The sequence below is a fragment of the Meles meles genome, chromosome 11 (genome assembly GCF_922984935.1).
Source record: "Meles meles chromosome 11, mMelMel3.1 paternal haplotype, whole genome shotgun sequence".
NCBI classification, from domain to species: Eukaryota; Metazoa; Chordata; class Mammalia; order Carnivora; family Mustelidae; genus Meles; species Meles meles.
The window spans coordinates 5,643,806-5,660,736 of NC_060076.1; the positions used below are offsets into that span (position 1 = coordinate 5,643,806).

The following is a 16,931-nucleotide window of genomic DNA, read 5'->3' on the forward strand; positions in this document are numbered from 1 at the left end:
TCTCGTGGCCTGTCGCTATGCCTCTCTCCTCACTGGCTATGAGGCCTCTGAGGGCAAGGCTTTGTCTTGGTTCCCCCAGTTAGCTCCCAGTTCCCAGCCCAGTCCCTGGCACAGGGAGGGAACTCACTAAGTGCTGCCTGAAGAGATAAGAGAGAGTGAGCCTGCCTGGTTTGGAGAGCCATGGGAGAGAGGGCGGCTCGCTCCCCACCCCAGTCCCGCCCCCGAGAGAACCATGCTCACAGGACAGGGACAGCAGCCCCCTAGACACAGCGAAGGGCTTTGGGTCTATAACTGGTTGTTGTTATGGGGCGGGGGGATTTCTCCAGCCCCTGCCCCTTCACACCCTGCAACCAGGAGGAAGTCGCCCCCTCCCAACCCGTACGTCCTCCTTCCCCTTCGGTCTCAGCTCAGGTCCCATCTCTGAGGCTGCTTCGGTGACCCCACAGTCCCTTGTCTGACCCCTTGTCCCGGCACGGACCACATGATCACCAGGTCATGTCGTGTCTGTAGGTCTGTCCCTTCAACCCCGAACTGTGAGCCCCGTGGCAGCAGAGACCCAGTGCCTGGCACACTCCAGGTGCCCGAGGAAGGTCGGTCACCTGAATGGGTCACCTGAATGGGTCAGCTTCTAGCCAGGCACTGGCAATGGTGGGGGGGCACGGGGGCGGCGTCCCTGGGTGTGTTCAGGGACTCGCTGCTAGACCAGGGCAAGGCCCCTGTGTCAGAAGGGCTGGGGTCCAGGACAGAGGATCTTCACGGAGCTCACTGGCTCACAGGGTGTGGTGGGAGCCAGGTGCCCCGGGGGCGCACGAGAGTAGAACTCATGGCCATGTTCACCGGAAGTCGAGTCACCTGCACTTCTGAACACTGGCTCTTTAAATCTCCCTGGGCTAAGGCGGTGATTGGCCCCAGAGCCTGGGCAGGACTGGCCCAGCTGTTGGAGAGAGAAGAGAGGCTCCAGCTGTGGAAAAGCAAAGGCGAACAGGAGCCAGGATCAGGCAGGGCTCACAGACAGTGACATTTCAGGCACAGTGTGGGGAGCTTTGGGAACAAACAACTCCTCCAGTCATTCACTCCAGGGACATTGACTGAGCCTAAGCTGGGTGCCAGGCGCTCTGCTAGGCACTGTTGGGGGAGAGGGGACATACAGATGCAGAAGACATGCTTCCTACCCTGGGGAGAAGAGCCAAGTAAACAAATAATTCTAAGTCAATGACATAGCGCTAATAGAGGAATTACCAAGAGCTTTGGGAGCTCAGAGGAAGGAGGAGTTGAGCCTAAGGGGTCACTGGAGGTCACAGAGTGAGCCTGAGAAGGCTTGAAGAACAAGAAGGGAAGTGCATTAGGGGAGCGGGAACAGCATGTGCAAAGCGGGGGCGGGTGGGCGGGGAGGCACGAGACACCCACTGCTAACCCCACGTGTCGGGAAGGTGATGGCAGAGGAGGGGTCCCAAAGGACCTTAAATGGTTTGCCAAGAGCGTAGGATTTCTCCAAAGGCACTGGGGCAGGGAAGCAACCTGGCCCAATTTGCATTTCAGAAAGGTCACAGCGCAGAAGTTCAGAGGGGAGAACTTGCAGACACCAAGAAATTATAAACCTACTCCCCCAAGGACGTGAGAGCAGAGCTGACCCCAAGGAGAACAAGATGCTTCTCCTTGGGCTGACCCCAAAGGCATGTGGGGTCATGGGTTTGAGTCCTGAAATAGCCTTGTGAACTTGACCAAGGCCCTCCCCCTCTCTGGCCCTTGGTTTCCCCATTTGTAAAATTATTTGAGATGGAGGGGGGCTAACAGGAGGACCTCCGATGGTTCTTGCCACCCCTACCAGGAATCGCTTGGAGGCACAGGAAGGATTCGAGAAAAGGTCTGAGCTCATCAAGACAAAGCCTCCCCACCTGCCATGGGAGAGAGCCTGGGGGGGCACCTGTCATTCTATCTGGGGTGGCCAGGTTTACTGCCCCAAGCATGGGCCTCTCCAGGTCCTCAGTTCTGAGCAAGAATGTAACTATGGTCACTTCAACTGAGCAAATCCCCGGTTCCCAGCAAGAGCACTGAAGGCCCAGAGGAAACAACCCAGCCTTATCAATCAATTTCCATCCCACCATCTTGACATTCCAGGCCACCTGGGAGCCCGCATTTTTGAACTTCAGATAATCCACATTTTTTCCCTATTTCCAGAAGGAGCGGTCTCAGAGGAACTGTTTTTGTTTCCTAACATAACCACATGTTTGCTGTGGAGAGCGCCGTGGGCCTGGCCCGTCCACTTGCAGGAAGCGTGCGCTGTTACTGCTCACCCCACCGCCCTCTGCCTTGGCTTGGCCATCCAGTCCCGTCCACTGCGTCTACACTGGGGATCCAAGACCAGATGGGGGGCTGGATCAAAACCTAGGCCTCTGGACACTTGGCCGGTCAAAGAAAAGTGGCCCCTCCCTACCAGTGGGCCTTCCTTATGCTTCCTTTTGTCCCACTCCCTAAATCCATCCTAGTGGGACCAAGTTAGAGTCTCCGATTTTTCACCAGCACCTCTCCTCTCATCCCAGCCAGCCCTTCTCCTGAGGGGCTCTGCCCTGTTCCTCTGAAGCAGTGAAAACACCAATGATGGAGAGCATTTGGCCAACCTTCACCCAGTGTCAGACACTGCAGGACTGGGGGGGGGCGGGGCGGGGCACGGCGGGGGAGGGCTTGGACTTGAGTTTCAGACACTTAACACCTTTGAAATGCTGAAGCGTCCTATCCCACCCATGTTCAACCAAAATTCCCCAGGACAAAATTGAAAAGAAACAACCTGTAGACAAGCAAATGGGCTGCCCGTTGCTCTGCGGACAGAGGCCCAGGGCCCTGAGAAGTCAAAAGTCTCAAAGCCTTGTTCCTTTATTCTGGGGAGGAATAGAAGAATTCAGTGAGGGCCCTGGAGGGCAGGGCCAGCAGGGAGTGTGAGCTACCGAGGAGAAGGAGAAGAGCCAGGAAGTTAGAATCTGCACAACGGCCAAGGGCTCCAAGCAGCCAGGCCCTTGAGTGATTTACGGCTGAATCCAATCCTTCTAAGGAACCAGCCTCCAAATCACATGTGCCAGAAGGAATGGTTTGAGACTGTCCCAAGAAATACTTAGCAGCTCAAGAGACACGGAATCTCTTGCCCATCCCCATGTTTTCAAGAACAAATAATGAAATGAGCTTGACCGGAGCCAAGAGCTCTGAGACTCGATCCCCACCCCCCAGGCCTCTGGATGGAGCTCATGTGCCACCGAGCCACTGACGCTGTCATCAGGGCAGAAGCAGCCGGTCTCATTGGCAGCTCACTGTGCTGTGCACTGAGCCTCGTTGTCATTTATGGCCATCATGTCCCCTCTGTCATTGTCATCAGTGGCTGGCAAGAATACCCAGAATGAGTTGAGGTTTACTGTCTGTCCCTTTTAATTTTTTGTTCTTTCTATCTATCTATCTAACTCATAATTTAAAATTCCACTGAAGTGTTTCATACATTTTGACACAAACCGTTGACTTCTTACCCCAAAGTCTTTCCCTCCTCCTTCCTGGAAAGCTTGGCTTTCCCCACCTCCACCCCCTGGTTTCCTAATTCAGGATCAAAACCCAGTGTGTCTACACTTCTTCCATGTGACTTGAGGAAAAATGACACTTTCCCCTCTCCAAGAGAAATCCTGATGGGATAGGTCATCCTGTGGTCCCACTCTTCTTGCCATACACTAGGCTGGGAAGGGGCATTTGATGCCGTTCTAGCTAATGAGACATTAAAGGAACATGAGTTACTGTCTCCCCAGAGTCAGAGGACTTACGCTACCTGACTTGCAGTCTTAATCCTAAACAACAGGAATGAAGATGGTATAACATAGGCAAAAAGAAAGATGAAGAGGCCAATAGGACAGAAAAGAGCCCAGAAATAAATCCACACCTACATGGGCAATTGATTCTTGACAGAGGTGCCAGGGAGGAAAGGAAAGTCTTTTTCAGCTAATGGTGTTGGAACAATTAGATAACTGCCTGGAACACCCAACGGTCCTGGATCCCTACCTCACACCATATGCAAAAGTTAATTTGAAAAGATTCATTGGCCTGAGTGTACGAACTAAACCATAAATCTTCTAGAAAAAGAGTCACAAAGAAGGAGGAGTCCTTCTTCCATTTGTTATCATGTCTGCCTAGGATCCCTGGAACTTTGCAGCCTGAAACCATGAGAAAGCCAACCTGATGGAAGAGAGCTTTGGAGCAGTCCCACGTGTGGCTTTCTCAACATGTGTGATAACACATTTTTTCCTGGTTAAGCCAATTGCATTGTATTCTCTGTTAATTGCAGCCAAAATTGTGCTCACGGAGCCATGCTTATCCTTTCGATTTTCCCTCATATATATGGTGTACAACTTTACACTACTATTTCTACTAGGGCAGCAAAGAAACCAAGTGCTAGGATCATCATGAGTAGTTTTAGGGATTATCAAACAACTTTCCTAGACCTAGGTTTCTTCTTATGCATTGACTTTGAACTCCAGCTCTTGGGCCGGGTGCCAAGATACCCTGCAGCAGAGAGCTGCAGAAAAGTGACCCACAAGAAAATGTCCCCCAAGTACAGAGACTGCATGTGACTCTCATTCAGAGCCCCAAGTCCTAGCACAGCCCCTGGCTCAGTAACGAAGTGTTGTGCAGATGGACGACTGAACGGGAAAATCTGAGCCCTCCCACTCACTGTTTTATAAACCCACAAACTTAATCAGTACAATTAAGTTCCTTAAGCTCTATCCTTTACTAAGTCCCCTTAATTTACACTCTCCCGTTATTTGAAAAATTTCCCCCAGGTGTTTGAAGAACATGGTCAGAATTGGACAGTCTTTTGTTGGGGACAGGGTCATGAAAGAACAAGGCCCCCAAATCAGGACCCTTCCTGCCACAGCGGGTTCCCCTCCTATCAGGCCTAAGTGCCCACCATGAGTACCATTTCTTCCATGTTTCATGGCAAAGGATTTGCCAGTATTTGCTACAGAAGGCCCCTGAGATACAGCACTTGGCTCAGAGAAGGTAAGCCTAGCCCTTTCTCATTGGTCTATCAGCTTGGATTGTTCAGCAGACCAGCTCTTGTCAAACAGAAGATTCTGAGAGCCTGTCTCTAAGGCAATGGGAGGGAAGCATGACAGCCAAGAAAAATCACGGCTGAGCATTGAAAGATGCCAGGTCAAGGAGAGCAGGGCAATGGGGACATTAGGTGGGGCGGCTGCTGTGAACGTTTGGCATTTCCTCATAAAAATCAAACATGGAATTACAATGTGGTCCAGCATGTCCACTCCCAGGTATAGACCCCAAAGAATTGAAAACAGGTGTTCAAACAAGAACTCGCACACCCGTGTTCATAACAGCATAAACCCCGATAGCCAACAGGGGGAAACAATCCAGATGTCCATCACAGACGAACAGATCAACAAAATCTGGTCTTTCCAAACAACAGAATATCATGTAGCAATAAAGAGGAATTGCTGACATAGGTAGGCCACAGCGTGGATGAACTTTAGAAACATGATATTAAGTAAAAGAAGCCAGACACAAAAGGCCACAGATTGTCTGGTTCCATTCATACGGGGTCACAAAAACAGAATCTGGAAAGATCCAGAATATGAACTAGGCAAATCCATGGAAACATAAAGCAGACAGGTGGTTGGCTAGAGCTGGGGTATGGGAGAGAGATGGGCAGTGACTGTTTAGTGGGTATGGGGTTTCTTTTGGGGTGATGAAAATGTTCTGGAATCACCAGCAAAAACAATTTATGTGTACATATATTTAAATAAAATAAGCAAAGGAAAAAAAAAGAAAATGTTCTGGAATCAAATAGTGTTGATGATTGCATAGCACCGTGCATGGACTAAAGTCACTGGATTGTATACTTTAAAATAATTAAAATGGTGAATTTTATGTTAGGTGTATTTCAACACACACACACACACATGAGAAGAGGCAGGATGTGGATGTCTGGGGAGGACGGGTGGAAAACCAAACTAAGGCTTCTGTATGACCAGGGGATCTGTGGAAGCCAGCTCTGGTGACACCGAGCCCAGCCCCCGCAGGGGGGAGCGGGGGATTCTCCCACTGCGGGGAGCCCCGCCGCCCAGCCTCCTTTACCTTCCTGCCAATTCAATTTCCCCCCGGGAAATCTGCACGGAAGGATCCCTAGTGTCATGGAGGTGATGTCCATCAAAGAAACAGATCGATCTGACAATTGAGGCGGGACAGCTGACCTTTGATGAAAGCAGAGAATTGCAAAAAAAGGAATCAGATTAAAGATGTTTAAATCCATAGTGCCTGGAGCTGCTTCCCAAGAAACCCCACTTGGAAAATCTGAGGGAGAGAAATGATGCGTTCCAGCCCAGACATCAAGCCATGACCTTCTTAGCATGAAGAGAGGCTGCGTGCCAAGTGGCAAGATTTATGGGGCAGACTCTTTGCGAAAGGAGATCTATTACCTCTCATTTGACATTTAGTGAAAAACAGACTTACAAGGCAGGAAGGAAGGCCTGGCCAGGCAGGGACAGCCGTGTGAGCTGCAGCCCCCTCATTCTCAGGCTTGCTCCCGCCTGGTTAGCACCAGGTGAAATTCTCTAGCTCACCCGTGAGCGCCCAACAGCTGCTTACATCAGCAAAAGTCAGCTTCCGTGGCCTACAGTTAAGAACACAGACCCATTCCTTCTGGTAGCTTCCTACAGACTTCCCCCAGGGACAGGATGGTCTCCGGAGCCAGGCTGAACTAATCCTACTGTCCCAGCCCTCCAGCTGCAGGGATTGGTCTGGAGATGGACATGTGACCCCAGGAGAACCAATCAACGTCCTTCCCTGGGATGTTGCTACTGGGGAAGAATCTTGTTTCTGGGGTGTTGGGACTCCAAGACTTCCGGTGGGAGGATGGCTACAGCCTGTTCCCCACTCCTTCGGGAGGAGACCATCCCAGTAGGAGACAGCAAAACCAGCAGAGAGCAGGAGAGAGAAACCTGACATCCTTCAAGTCCCTGCTTCCCCCGCACCGTCTGTGGTGTGATGATGCACTTTGGTAAGTCCCCCTTTCTTGCTCAGGCGTCTTTGGATTGGGTTTCTGCTATTTACAATAAAACCCTAAATATTGAAGGTGGAGAAATTGGTGCTTTATTCAGGAAATGGCCTCGTGGGCTGATGTTTCTCTTGAACTAGCAGCTGACTTACAGTTAGTTAAAAGCAGCAGAATCCCCGAGAATGGAAAGACCACGGGCAGAGCGGGCCAATAATAGTCAGTCAGCAAACATTTAATGAACATCTTCTTAAGGCTGGGTCCTTCCGCTGTCTGTAAAATGATCTGGTATCCCGCAAGCTCTGATTATTGCGAGGTATAGCAAGCTATTGTTAGCAAGGGTCCTTGTGTCTCCTTCCCATTTACAGGGAGGAGGGACGGAGAGGGCAAGACGGGTGGGGTGTAGGACAGGCTGTTTCCCCTTTTCCTCCGAACATCTCCAATTAAGACCTCACCCCAAGTGGTCCCTCCCAGCTCTGTGAACTTGAAAAAGAGGAAAATATATTTTTTGATGTAACCAGGAAACTGTGCTCACTGAGGGAGTTGATGACCTGCTCTTGGAGGAAGCGGTTGGCTTGGAACACAGTATCACCGTACTGAAGGAGTTCCCTGACTTCCAGCTGGTAACGTTCTTGCCAAGTCTCCCCTGCTGGCACGGGGACCACAAGCCTGTGCCTTCTGGGACTAGAAAGGAGAGAAAAGCTACCGCCCCAAGCTCCTGTATGGTGCCCCCCAAATTAATGCATTGAGTTTGACTGCTTGGCCTTGGTCTGACCTTCAGATCAGCTCAGCAAGACATCAGAGCCAGAAGAAATACAAGTGCAACTCGAAGGTATCAGTCAAGTCAGTCCTTATGGAAGATTTGGAGGTGTTATCAAAGGGGCGATAACACAATGCCCACTCTGCTCTCGAAAAGTCCCCTTTCCACATGTCCCCAAAGGTGTCCCCTTCACAGCTGCACCTCCAAATTTTTCTACTCCTCTCCCTCACTGCAGTGCCCCTCTCTCTTCCAATCCATCATCTCCTCCCTCCGATAGGATTGAGCCCTTTTTATTTTATTTTGTTTTGTTTTATTTTAGTTTCATTTAGTTTTTATTTATTTGAAGTAATCTCTACACCCAAAGTGGGGCTTGAACTCAGGACCCCAAGATCAAGTGTAGTATGCTCTACTGACTGAACTAGCCAGGCATGCCAGCAGTAAGCCCTTTTAAATTTTTTTTTCAAGATTTTATTTATTTCTTTGACAGACAGAGATCACAAGTAAGCAGAGAGGCAGGCAAAGAGAAGGGGGTAAGCAGGCTCCCCGCTGAGCAGAGAGCCTGACGAGGGGCTTGATCCGGGACCCTGGGATCACGACCTGAGTCGAAGGCAGAGGCTTTAACTCACTGAGCCACCCAGGCATAATTTTTAAAAATGCAAATTAACTTAGCCCCTTTAGACTTGTCCCTACTTCACCTATCACCCCCATCAGCCCACAGAATTTCAGGGAAGACAACAAAATGTTCATTAGGAGGTCAAGGAGGGGGAAAAGCACTGAACGCACAGCTTCCACCAGCCTTCTCCCTGCAACAATGTCATAAGAAGAGCATAAGAATAAGTAAGTTCTAGGCGTATGTGTGTTTGGATGTACATAGGTCATGTCTGGAAACCAACCATTAACCATGAGCTCTCCCTTAGGGAGCATGGGGACCGGTGTGTTTCAAATTCATGTGCATCCGCCTCCTAACATGGTGCAATGAAGGACACCAGTGCAGCCGTGAGGACGCAGCCCTTTGGAGACCAGGCTATCTTGTTCCCCAAGTGTCATCTTGTCCCCTCTTGGACAAACTTCTACATGCAGTGGCAGCTTCTCTCCACAGTGGATCGAGCTAGTAAATAGAAAAGCCACAAGGAGACAGACGAGCTGAGCACCACCCTCAACCACCTGTCTCTGACATACAGAGAACATTCCCCCCAACAATATGAGAATACACGTTCTTCCCACCTGCAGCCGGGATGAGGACCAAGATACACTGTGGCCTGGGTCATCACAAACCTTCACCAATTTAAAAGAATTAGAGTACACAAAGTGTGTCCTCTGACCCTCATGGCATTAGACTAGAAATCAAGTAGGAAAATGAAATGACAGTATGTCAAACTATTTGGGATGCCCAAAAAGCCAGGGCAAGTTTACAGCATTAAATGCTTGTGTTGGAAAAAAACCAGGGTCTCAAATCAATAATCTAGGCTTCCCCTTTAAGAAACTAGAGAAAGAAGTTCAAAATAAATACAAAGCATAAAGAAGGAAACAGAGATTACAGCTGAAAGCAAGGATCTTGAAACCAGAAAAATCAGGGGAAAGAAAGTCCATGAGACCAAAAGCTGGTTCTCTGAAAAGATCAATACAATTAATAAACTGTCAGCAAACCGACAAAGACGAAAAGAGAAAAAAAAATTGTCAATATGAAGAATGAAAGAAGGGATATCACCATTAGCCACACAGACATTAGAGAGATAACAAGGTAAAAAAACAACTGTGTGCTTGGGGCACCTGGATGGCTCAGTGGGTTAAGCCTCTGCTTTCCGCTCAGGTCATGATCTCAGGGTCCTGGGATCAAGCCCCACATCGGGCTCTCTGCTCAGCAGGGAGCCTGCTTCCCCCTCTTTCTCTGTCTACTTGTGGTCTCTCTCTCTCTGTGTCAAATAAATAAATAAAATCTTTTAAAAAAAAAAAAAAGAACAACCATGTGCTCATAAACTCGATAAGGACCATGAAATTAGCAAGTTCCTCAAAAACAATCAAAACTCCACTGAGGTGAAACAGTTAACCGGATTCATCCTATAACTAATCAAGAAAATGGGACTGCCTGGGTGGTACAGTTGGCTGAGCGTTCCTCTCTTGGTTTCATCTCAGGTTGTGATCTCAGGGTCATGGGATCGAGCCCCATGTCTGGCTCCCCGCTCAGCATGGAGTCTGCTTGAGGATTCTCTCTCTCCCTCTGCCCCTCCCACCACGTTCTCTCTCTCTCTCAAATAAATAAATAAATCTTAAAAAAATAAAAATAAAAAATAAATGAAGTGAATCTGTAGCTTGAGAACCTTCCAAAAAGGAACACTTCTTGTACAGAAAATTTACTGGTAATCATACCAAATATTTAAGGGGGGATGGGGGGGATTCTTCCCAATAAAAGAAAAGGGAACATTTTGGTATCAGGATTACCCTGAGACCAAAACCAGATAAATATATGCAATAAACGGAAATACAAACCAATATTTCTCATGATAGATGCAAAAATCTTCAACAACATTTTAGCAAACCAAATTCAGAAAATAAAAAAATACACCAAGACCAAGTGAGGGTAATCCCAGATATGCAATATTCAGTATTTGCTAGCAGTCTGTGTAATCTACCATATGAAGAAAAAGTACATGATCAGGGGCACCTGGGTGGCTCAGTGGGTTAAAGCCTCCGCCTTCCACTCAGGTCGTGATCCTGGGGTCCTGGGATCAAGTCCTGCATCAGGCTCTCTGCTCGGCGGGGAGCCTGCTTCCTCCTCCCTCTCTCTGTCTACTTGTGATCTCTATCTGTCAAATAAATAAATAAAGTCTTTTAAAAAAAGTACATGATCAAATCAATTGATTCAGAAAAAGAATTTCACAAAATTCAATATCCATTCATGAAAAAAACTCTCAGCAAATAGGAATGGAAGCCAATTTACTCAAACTGATGATCTAGAAAAAACTGCGGCTACCATCAGACTTAGTGGTGAGAGACTGAACAGCCTCCCCCTAACACTGGGAACAAAGGAAAATATATCCACTCACACCCCTCCTTTCCAACATCGTATGGGAAGTCCTAGTCAGTGTAGCAAGGCAAGGAAAAAAGGTAGGGGCTGATTACAGACTGGAAAGGAAGAAATAAAACTGTCTCTCTTTTCAGATGACTTGACTGTCAGGATAGGAAAATCCAATAAATTTACCTCCCAAAAATCACAGAACTGGTCTGTGAGTTTACCAAGGAAGCAGAATCAAGGTCAACACACAAAAATCCATCTTATTTCTATCTACGAGTAAATGAACAATCAGAAATCAAAAATTTAGGGACCCCTGGGTGGCTCGGTCGGTTAAGCGTCTGCCTTTGGCTTGGGTCATGATCTCCAGGTCCTGGGACTGAGCCCCGCATCAAGATCTCGGCTCAGTGGGGAGTCCGCTTCTCCCTCTCCCTCTGTGTTCTCTCTCCCTCTCTTGCTCTCTCTCAAATAAATAAATAAAATCTTTAAAAAAAATAAAAAATTTAAAGATACTGTTTTACAATAAGCCCCCAAGAGGAGACACCTAGGTATAAATCTAACGAAACATCTACGGGCTCCATATGCTGAACATGATAAGAGGCTAATGAAAGGAAGCAAAAAAAAAAAATTTTTTTTTTTGAAGAAATGAAAAGATACGCTGTGTTTATGGGTCAGAAGACTCAGCATAGTAGAAATGTCACTTCTCCCCAGATCGATCTTTCAATGCAATTTCAGTCCAGACCTCAGCAGGCTTTAAGATCTAAATTCGCCGATTCTAAAATTTCTCCTGAAAGGCAAAGACACGAGAACGCAATTTTGAAAAAGAATAAATCAGGAGGATTCATGCTTCTCAATTTTAAGACTTACTCCAAGCAACAGTTAACCAGTCGAGCCTGGGCAAGGGAAGGGCCACATAGGTCAAGAGAACAGAAGAGACGAGTCCAGAAATAGACACTCATGATTACGGCCAATTGATTTTGATGAAGGCATGAAAGCAATTTAATGGAGGAAGGATAAATTCTTCAACAGTGATTTTGGGACCATCAGGACCGCCATATGCAAAAACTAACAACACAATAAAAAAAGAACCCTGACCTATACTGCATACCTTATACAAAAACCAGCTCAAAATGGAGCATAGATCTAACTATACAATCCAAGAAACTACAAGACTTTTAGGGAAAAAGAAAAAAAAGGAGAAGATATTTATGACTTGGAGGTGGACATCGAGTTCTCAGAGGTGTCACCAAAAACACAACCCGTACGGCAACAAACAGATTGGGCTTGACCACAATTGGAAATGTTTGCTCTGGGAAAGACACTGTTAAGAGAAAGGAAAGACAAGCTGTAGTTTTTGAGAAAATATTGGCAAATCACACATCCCACGTAGGACTTGTATTCAGGATGCGCAAGGAACTCTCAAAGCTTAACAGCAAGAAAACACCCCCAGGAGGACATATGGAAGGCCAACGCGCAATATGTTTGGTTATTATTAGCCATCAGGGAAACGCACGGTAAAGCCATGGTGAGATGCCCTACGCACCTAACAGAACAGCAAGATAAAATGGTAAAAAATAAATAAAAACAAAAAGAGTGACAGCACTCAGTGCTAGTGAGGATGTGGAGGAACGGGGACTCATTCACTCGTGGCAGGTGGAAATGCAGAGTGAAACATACACTTGCCATATGACCCAACCATCCCACTCCTAGGCATTTACCCTCGAGAAATGAAGATGTATATTCATTCAAAACCTTACGCATGAATGTTCGCAGCAGCTCTGTTCATGATGGCCAACAACCGGAAATGACTCAAATGTCCTTCAGCAGGGGAGTGAATCCCTCCATACTACCCTGTAAGGCAGGAAGGATTGCCGACACAGGCGACAAGACGCAAAGACCGAGGGAACGAAGCCAGCCTAAAAGGTTACATGCTGCATGTTGGCTGGTGCCTTTGGGAGCTCAAGGTGGCATCTGAAACAGACCCCCGTACTCAGAAGGCAAGGAGAGGCCAAAGACCAAGGAGGCGGGCCACTCCAGAAGGGTAGCTGGCAGATTTTAAGAAGCAAGGAAACTTACCTAGGAAGCTTGTCTTGGGGGCCACAAGGCAGGTAGGTCTCCCCAAGCACCGCCAGAATGTTAAAAGCTTCTATAGAGGCTTTCTCGAGCTCCATCATATACACAGTCCAGGGGATCCCTAAACATCTTACTCCTTCAAGGCTCTGTGCCCCCAAACTCAGCTCCTCCTGTGGGGACAGGGGCTGGGACTTACACTCCCAGGACAGGGGGAGGCAGTGAGGAGGCTCTGATTGCCCAGGTCTAGCTCGTGGGTCAGCAGGATGCTCTCGTCCACTCAATGACCTCCCCCTAAGTGCACGTTTCCATTTTCAGAACATTCTCAAAAAGACAAAACTCTAGTGATAGAGACACGAGCCAGTCAGAGTGACGGGAGCCGGCCACTTCAAGAGACACATGAAACTCTTCCTTTGAGGTGCTAGATGTGTTCTGGACCCTGAAGGTGGTGGGGGTTACGCGGATTTAAACAGGGTGAACACTCAGAGAACTTGACAACAAAAGGTGGAGTCAGGTTTTTTTAAATATTTTATTTATTTATTTGACAGACAGATCACAAGTAGGCAGAGAGGCAGACAGAGAGAGAGGGAGAAACAGGCTCCCCACTGAGCAGAGAGCCTGATGCGGGGCTCGATCCCAAGACCCCGAGATCATGACCTGAGCCGAAGGCAGAGGCTTAAACCACTGAGCCACCCAGGCACCCCAGTGGAGTCAGTTTTGCTGTATTTTATTTTATTTCATTTTTTAAAGATTTTATTTATTTATTCGACAGACAGAGATCGCAAGTAGGCAGAGAGGCAGGCAGAGAGAGAGGAGGAAGCAGGCTCCCCGCTGAGTGGAGAGCCCGATGCAGGGCTTGATCCCAGGACCCTGAGATCATGACCTGAGGCAAAGGCAGAGGCTCAACCCTCTGAGCCATGCAGGTGCCCCAGTTTTGCTGTATTTTAATTCAAAAACTAAAATTAAAAAACACGGAAACCTAAGAAGATTAGTGTTGAATACAGAAAGAGCTATCAATCTATAGTTCTGAAAGTTATATATATAAAGTTTTGTTATTTTTTAAAAAATCTTATCCATTTATTTGACAGAGAGAGAAAGAGAACGCAAGCAGGGGGAGCAGTAGGAAAAGGGAGAGGGAGAAGCAGGCTCCGGAGCCTGAGGCGGGACTCGACCCCAGGACCACGGGACCACCACCTCAGGGGAAGGCAGACACTTAACCACTGAGCCACCCAGATGCCGTAAGAGTTTTATTTTTTTAAGCAATCTCTACCCCCAACGTGGGGATCGAACTCACAACCCCGAGATCAAGATTCGCACGCTCTACTGACTGAGCCAGCCAGGCGCCCCTATATGAGTTTTGAAATTCAGATATTTTTCTTCTAAAACCAAAACATGTTAAGTGCAGAAAACTATTTTTAAAAATGAAGACACAGGATGGAGATTTAAAATATTTCTTAAGTCAGTGTCCCAGGGATAAAGCCGCTGTTATCTTGGTAAATACTAACTACAGACCTCTCTGCCTTTGCCTGGGTCCCTTTGTCTATGATTTTTTTTTTTAAGATTTTATTTATTTATTTGACAGAGAGAGACCACAAGCAGACAGAGAGGCAGGCAGAGAGAGAGAGAGAGAGGGAAGCAGGCTCGCCGCCGAGCAGAGAGCCCGATGCAGGGCTCGATCCCAGGACCCTGAGATCATGACCTGAGCCGAAGGCAGCAGCTCAACCCACTGAGCCACCCAGGCGCCCCCCTTTGTCTATGATTAAAACACAGAAAAACAAACACCCACAACAGAAAGCTGTAAGCAACAAACCTGTGTTTCTCACAGTTCTGGAGGCTGGAACGTCCAAGGTCATGCTGCCGGCAGATGCCATGTCCGGAAAGGACTCGCCTCCTTGTTCATAGATGAGCTTCTCCACACTGTGTCCTCACCGGCTGGAAGGCGCCAGGGAACCCTCTGGGGTCTCCTTCCTGAGAACACTAATCCCATTCATAGGGGGCTCCGCCCTGTGAGCTCCCAAAGGCCATACCTCCTAATGTCATCACCTCGGAGGTTAGGATTTCAACATAATGAATTTCTTGGGGGGCGAAGTTACAATATCCCGTCTTATTTCCTTCAACCTGATTTTTAGTGGCTGCTTTGTAATCCATTGTACCACAGGGATCCCATCACCCATGTAGATAATGCCCTATAATCAGACGCTTACATTGTGTTCTGTCTTTCATATTACATACGCGACAGCAAAATTTTCCAAAGGATAAAAACAGGATTCTCATACAAAGGCTGGGGTTGTACACCATGGGTGGACCAAGAAGCGCTAACAGATGCTAAATTAGATACAACACTGGGGTTATCGGAGGGTACCTTTTCTCCCTGGCAGAAAAGAAAATCCTGGCACTTTGTGAATTGCTTGCAAATTAGCCTGAAACTTCCCAGAGATGTAAGATAGCAGGTTCCCTAATGCATGGTGATTAGAAAGTCAAAGGAATTTACAGCTCCTAAGAGAATCAATCCATCTTGGAAAAAACCATGGCCTGACTTTAAAAAGGATGACTTTTTGCCTTATTTCTGCATTTTGAATTACTTTCCTGTATACAAACAAGTCTTATTTTTATGAACAGTCAGTAAGCACCTTGTAGCTGAAATTTGGCCCATGTCCGTAATTCTTTTGGATGGAAGGTTTTCTGGAAGCAGAATTCGGAGTTGAAGAATTGAAAAAATATATTTTTAAGCTTTTTTCTTCTTTTTTTTTTTTGAGAGAGAGAGCCCAAGTCGGGGTGGGGCAGAGGGAGAGAAAGAATCCCAAGCAGACTCCGTACTGAGTGCAGAGACCGACATGGGGCCCGATCTCATGACCCTGAGATCACGACCTGAGGCAAAAATCAAGAGCTGGTCGCCCAACCGACTGAGCCACCCAGGTGCCCCCAAAATATATGCTTTTGTGCCTTCAAAAAATCTGTACCAGCACAGACTCCATCCACAATGAATGGAGGTCTCCATTCTCCTACACCTCCCCAATATCAGAAGTTATTCTAGGGGCACCTGGCTGGCTCAGTCGGTGAGGCATGTGACTCTTGACCCTAGGGTCATGAGTTCAACTCCCATGTCAGGAGTAGAGATCACTTAAAAATAAAATCTTTAAAAATAATCGTAATAAAAATCTTCTTAAGAAATAATAAAGTACCCTTTTCCGAAGACGGCGCCGAAAGCTAAGAAGGAAGTCCCTGCCCCTCTTAAAGCCGAAGCTAAAGCAAAGACTTTGAAGGCCAAGAAAGCGGTGCTGAAAGGCGTCCACAGTCACAAAAAAAAGAGGATCCACACATCACCTACATCCCGACGACCCAAGACTCTGCGTCTCCGAAGGCAGCCCAAGTACCCTCGAAAGAGGGCCCGCAGGAGAAACAAGCTTGATCACTGTGCCATCATCAAGTTCCCCCTGACTACTGAGTCAGCCGTGAAGAAAATAGAAGACAGCAACACACTTGTGTTCACTGTGGATGTCAAGGCCAACAAACACCAGATCAAATGGACTATAAAGCAGGCACTTCACCAGGCTGTGAAGAAGCTCTATGGCATTGATGTAGCCAAGGTCAACACCTTAATCAGGCCTGATGGAGAGAAGAAGGCATATGTTTGACTGGCCCCTGACTATGATGCATTCGATGTTGCCAACAAAATTGGGATCATCTAAACTGAGTCCCGCTGGCTAAATCTAAATACAGTTTTTTCATGAATTAAAAAAAAAAAAAAAACAGAAATAATAAAGTAAAAAAAAAATCTGGGGGAGCCTGGGTGGCTCAGTTGGTTACGTGTCTGCCTTTGGCTCAGGTCAAGATCTCAGGGTCCAAGATGGAGCCCCGAGTCTAGCTCTGTGCTCAGCGGGAAGTCTGCTTCTCCCTCTCCTCTGCCCCTCCCCCTGCTTGAGTTCTTTCTCTCTCAAATAAATAAATAAAATCTTAAAAAAAAAATGAGGGTTGTGTGTGTGACCATTCATTCATCAGTATTATCGCTCACCTGGCGGCACAGTGTGAAACTCGATGTCCCCTGCACCCTCCTG

The 16,931-nt window shown here is 47.4% G+C and overlaps 1 pseudogene; it reads left to right on the plus strand.

Moving 5' to 3' along the window:
* The first annotated feature begins 15,527 nt into the window (after nt 1-15,527).
* On the plus strand, nt 15,528-16,607 carry LOC123953127 (annotated as a pseudogene).
* The last annotated feature ends 324 nt before the right edge of the window (nt 16,608-16,931 follow it).